This window comes from Chaetura pelagica, unplaced genomic scaffold, assembly GCF_000747805.2.
Source record: "Chaetura pelagica isolate M959 unplaced genomic scaffold, ChaPel_1.0 scaffold24, whole genome shotgun sequence".
Taxonomy (NCBI): domain Eukaryota; kingdom Metazoa; phylum Chordata; class Aves; order Apodiformes; family Apodidae; genus Chaetura; species Chaetura pelagica.
This window is the reverse complement of record NW_009953077.1, coordinates 3,044,865-3,050,864: the sequence shown is the minus strand read 5'-3', so window position 1 is coordinate 3,050,864 and position 6,000 is coordinate 3,044,865. Positions and strand designations below refer to the sequence as shown.

Below are 6,000 nucleotides of genomic sequence, written 5' to 3'. Positions count from 1 at the left end.
AGAGTTGCAAAGCTGAAGAGAGGGAAGGAGGTGAGCAGGAAAGCTCAGGGAGACCCTTGCAGGGTGTGTGTGCCAAGGAACTACATAAATGCTGTGCTTAAAATCTTGCCACTTCTCAGCAGCGTCCATGAAAAAAGGTTTCTTAGCACAAAACCCAGAGGGAAGAAGAGATAGAGCAAGGGGGAGGGACAACAAGCAGGACTTAAAAGATTCAAAACCAACCAAGGGAAACTCATACACAGAGAGGACAAAGCAGGAGTATTTTAGGGCTGTGTCCAGGGTGAAAGGTCCTGCTACACAGCAGTGCAAAAAGCCATTGTGTATGAAATCCTCAAATGGAAACCCTAATTCCACTTTCATTGTGCTTTTGTGTGCTCTAGCTTCCAAGATGGATTAAGTTAAGCATCTAAAAGCAACGTGAGAACAACTGAAGAATCTCCACAGGATGAGTGACTACTGAATAGGCACTGTATTCCAGCCTTGCACTGTTGCTGAATCACAGCAAATTCATCACAGCTTGCCATACAAAAACCTTAGTAAGGCAGGTTTCAGTGGCTATAACCCTTTAGCACCTTTCCTATCTCCTCTGATTTTCCACAAGTGATTTTTTTTTTCATCCAGTAGATGGGGTAAGTAAATTGGACCATTGATGTGTTGATTATTAAGCTTCTCACAGAAGATTACTGTAACAGGAATATAAAGTGTTGCCTTCATAACTTTAACTCTAGTTTATTATTTTCAACATTTTCAGACATAAGTGACATTTTTAAATTATTGGCAGACCAATTAATTTGTGAAAACCTCCCTCCCCAATCAAACTATTTCAAAATGGACAAATATAGAAAAAATATTATTCAAACTGTTAGCAATCATTATTTGTTCTCTGACCATAAACAGAAACATTAACTTCTATGACTGCAATCTCAAGTTAACAAGTGTTTCAGCAAGTAAAAAAAAGTATGCACGCAGAGAGTGGTTTTTAGCTGCATACAACTGCTAAATACTTGTAAGAACGGTAAAATATAACTGACTGTTTAGCACAAAGGAAAAGGTTTTTCTCAGTCAGAACTCCTAAGGTGGAAGATGGCATTAGGAAGAAACAAGAGAAAATGGATACAATGAGGAAAGAGTTCTAAGAGAGAGTCTAAAGAAATCAGAAAGATTGAAACCACAGATGATGGCAAATGTTGTGGAGCTTTTCAAGAGGTATCTGTGAAGACAGGGAAAAACAGAGTATTAACAGGTATTTCCTAGTGTTGAGAAGTCACAGGCAGATGCAGATTCCTTCTAGTCTCAGATTACACCTCACAGACAAAGCAAAATCCATTAGCTCAAAATCTGCTAAACAGAACTGAGAGATGCTCATGCTGAATGTTGTCCAAAGACTGCTCATCCACCACTTGTTTTCTAATAAATTTAAAAGGTTGCTTTCTAAATACTTACTCATTTGAGAACAGAATCATATTAGTCAATAACTTACAGCATTTTGCCTGAAAGGATAGTTTCAGAAAACCATAATTTAAGTATAAAGAACTCTAACAAAAGCTGTCAGAGAAAATAAGAGGACTTATGGGAGAGCTGTTCCTTAACAGTGAGCAAGCCCTTCATGCACAGCTCCGTGGAACAAACACTATATCAGCAACACATGATTTTTCAACATATGTGGAGAAGCATAATCCAAATGGCTCTAAAAAAATAATCAATTATAACCACTAAGTACACGGGGGCTTTTCAGAAATTACTTATTATGCATAAGTGAAAATTCTTACTGCATAGTGAACCATGTAACTGAACGAGATACAAAAACCACAAAAATGCTGAAGAAGGCAATTTGTCTCCTGCCTATCCTGACAGAGAGAAGAAGAAAAGGAATCAAATCATGTAGGCAAAGCACAAGATGAAAGTAAAAAGATCAGTTAACTAGCCAACAAACTCAAAAACTAAGGAATAAATTAAGTTACATAGAGATAACCTTAACAGAGGGCTGGTCTGTACAAGATTCTCATACAAAAGCTCTTCCTGGTATAACAAAAAAACCCCACCAACCCAAACACACATTTCTAATATCCTCAAAACATCAGGTTCAAGGATAATTTCCGTTTTTCTTAACACAAAAGCTTCAATTAAATGCAGACATTATCACCAGTGACTTTTTCACACTCTATACAAAAAGGGCATTACTCAGCTAAAGATCAGCTTTTGACCCCTTCTAAATATACTTTGCTTTCAAGTGGTTTTCCCAACTTGCACTAGTAGAGATTAACTTTGAAACAAGGAATCTAAAACAGTGTCTAAAAATGTAGTCTTTCATCTAAATTAAACATACCCAAGAGAAAAAAGCCTCAGTTGGCTGAACAGAAAGGAGGCTGGTGATCCAATGCCTGAGAACTCTTTCTATATTCTAAAAAATGGTGAATAATAGGTGACAGGTAAATGACCTAATGGAAAGAGGCTTCAACAAACCTTCAATAAACATGTTTGCTTCTCCAGCCTGATATAAAAAGCATGCCTTTAGTCCTAAGCTGAATTTTATGAGTTCCCTCATGCATAAGGCAGTAGCAATAGGATAAGCAGAGACTATATTTTGTTATACATTTTTTTAAAGAAGAGTGAATAAAAAGCTTTGCACTCAATTCAATTGCATTTCTCTGTGATAGAGAGTGAACACGGCACCTGACTGATTCCTAAATGTAATGAAACACTAAGTGGCAACGGGCAGCACTCTGTGGCTTTTGTTAAAAAATCAGAAAAAGAAACACATGCCAAGCTTCTAGCATCCATTTAGGATTGTCAGCTTTTTCAGCCACCTCTGCAAGATCTCTGCTGATTCAAAGAGCCATTTGACAGCACCTAGTAACACCCTCCAGCATAATTATAATGTCTCTCAGCTTTGTCCACCCACTAGATTGAAATGATGGTTGTCTTAAAAACTCCTCCATCACATAGAACATAAAGAGGAGTGCACGAGTTGATGCAGACATCAGGGCCTCTGGTGGGGAAGCCTAAAGAAAATGATGGACCCTGAAAAGATGCACAGTGCATCTGCCCAATACAAGCTACAAAAATGTGCACATTCTAATAGTCCTTAATGTACCACTGCAGAATCAGATCTGAAGCCTTGTGATTTCATGCAGAAACAGTCAGATGACCTTACATTCCAGGCTCCCAAATACTTCACTTTCTTCTGTTAAACAGCTGCACTAGAACTTGTTAAAGTTGTTTACAGGTTGTGTTTCTTCAAATGGCAGATCACGCAACCCCATCCTGTTTGAGCAAAACAGCACAACCTCTGTCTTTCCTGTCTTGAAAATCTAGGAATTAAAACAGGAAACACAAAATAGTTTTGTGACTGCATTTCTTCCTATTGTGTAAATATCACCTTCTCTACAAGTTACACCTGAAAATTGCTTAGCAGGTAAAAGGAATTAATTCCTTAGGGCCTAATTCTGTGCTCCTTGTGCTCCTTCTTTTGAAGTCAGTATTAGTGATGTCATTATAATTTTATTCACATCTGCCACTCCTATCTTGGAAGAAAAAAAATCCAGTCCTTTCATTCCAATAAAAATTCCTTGTAGACTGCCTTCTGTGCTGTTGTTAAGTTTTTTAAATCTGAGAAAATTAATATTCAGTGTATTCAGTGTACATATTAATAATAACAGAGAATGCAACAGAGGAAATGAGCAACCTGTAACAAAACTGCTGATCCTGGATAAAGGCAAACTTTGAAGAACACATGCATTAACAATTTCCTTACACAAGAAAGACAGCAGCAAAAGTTATCTAATCCCATCTCTTTCCATTGCATCAACAGGATATCCAACAATTGCAAAACTGGTTACCACAGGCACTGCAACAGTACAGACAGCTCTGTGGAGCCTGTAGTAGTTAGTGAAACTGTGAAAATAATTTGTGAAAAACAAACTTTGTAAAGACTTCCATGTCAGGAATTTCTATCCCTATCCACCCCCTTCTCAAACACACAGGCCCCTATGAGTGATGCAATGCTGTAAGATTATAAAGGAAAATAACTGTTTCTCCCGTATTCATGATGACAGATCTATAGAAAGAACCTCCTTTCACAAGAGAAATAACTGAACCTTTGACTTGCAATTTCTGATAGCTTTATTTTATCTTTATCTTAAAAACTCACTGGCGAGCATCCTTTCTTGCTTGCAGAAGCTAAAGTGAAGGGCAGCTGCAATGTGACATACAGTACATAAACCAACAGATTTCTGAGCAGGGCTTGGCAGGGTTGATTGGCCTGTCTTTTCACCATCCTTTATTGCAGACTGCCTGTCTATCAAGGAGATGCTAAAGTTGCCTCCATTGGCTATTTAATTTTTGAATATTTTGTGATTGCTGTGGGCTGAAGTTTTTTTGTTTCACTCATAACTCTTTCCTTTGTGTGGCTGCATATTCAGAAGGTGGCAGCTCCTATCAACTTGTGCAGATAAACGTGAGTGACAGAGATACTACTGGTCTGAACGATCACAAAGAAGATAAATGTAATGAAATTTTCAAACAACAATGACCATAGCAGCAAAACTTATGTTCTTGATGCTTGGTTTTCAAAGGGCATGTTAGAAGTACATGGGTAGCACACTATCAGAATTGTTACAAGGATGTTGTTAATTATTTAGTGGATCAATAGAGTGTGTCAATCATTTCAACATGAAACAGCTTCCACACAATAAGCCACAATTCTTTAATGCCCAGGAATACAGCATGCTCAAATGCAACTATATAAAATCAGGAAAGATATCACTGACTGATCCTATTTTTAAGAATTAACCAGCCAACTTAGTTTAAAATGCATAAATTTTATCTTATAAGGTTTTATTAGTAATTCTTTTAAAAATATTTTTATTATTTAAATTTCAACAGTTTTGTTTGTTTGTTTGTTTTTAGACCAATATTTCTGTGATTTGCAAAGCAAGCAAGCTATAGAGGTTATTTAAAACAAATCTGGCATCATAAACCAGAAAAGGTTCATTGCTCTTAATGGAGTAATTTATTTCTCCAAATAGTTAATAGGGATGGAGAATAGTAATGGTTATTGGATAGACTGATCCATTTATGAGTTCCATCATGAGGAAGAGAGTAAGTGCTGTAAGGTGTGTGAGAAACCTGCCACAGCTTCAGTTACCATTTCTTGATTTTTCTCAGACATGAGGAAACCCTCCAATTCTATGAGCTCTGCTTTGTGTCAGCCTTTTTCAGCTTGTGCTGCCAAATGACCCTAACAGTAACATTTCATGGGTTTGTTTCAAGTCCATTTTCAAATATACTGGTTTATATAAGATTTTGGTTACTGAAAAATATATCACCTTAATAAAGTTACTGAGATTTAGCAAGCCATTATAGTAATTCTGTTCAGCTACTTGAGGTCTGATGAGATCCCTGGTATGAGTAAGTTGTGTTAATTTTCTTTCCAGTGTACAAAACTGAAATGCATTTAACAAAGTGGCTTGTGCATTATGTAATATTTTACGCAAAAAATACTCCTGTTACTACACAATTAGACTACAATAACATCTGTCTTCTGGCATTTTGATGTATGATACATTAACAAAAGCTAAATGAAAAGAGGAAAACTATGCAAACCACTATTAAAGTAGAAAACTTCTTTCAGAGTTAGAATTGGGTGCCAAACAAACTTGAAGGCCTTTCCTTCTGAGAAAAGTTATGACTTAAATTTGGTGCCGACCCACATTCTCATGTTCTGTTCATCACACTAAAATGAGGATGTTGTCAGAGAACTAAAATGAACTTGCAGAACTATGGTCTTGTCTGCCAGCCACTGTCAGGTCCTTTTGTGAGTGTAGGTAACTCAGCTCATCTTTTTTCTCTCCATATGGACAAAGATACACACGAACAAACATACATTCCTATAATTCTCTCCTACATATTTTTGTAGAAAAATAGAACAGTTGAGGCTACAAGGACCTCTGGAGATCATCTGGTCCAATTCACCTGCTCAAAGCAGGGTCAGTAAAAGCA

The 6,000-nt window shown here is 37.0% G+C and overlaps 1 protein-coding gene across 1 annotated transcript in view; it reads right to left on the bottom strand.

The window, feature by feature from the left end:
• Positions 1-6,000, bottom strand: part of SUCLG2 (succinate-CoA ligase, GDP-forming, beta subunit) — a 94,199-nt gene that overhangs the window by 87,597 nt on the left and 602 nt on the right. The window lies entirely within an intron of this gene.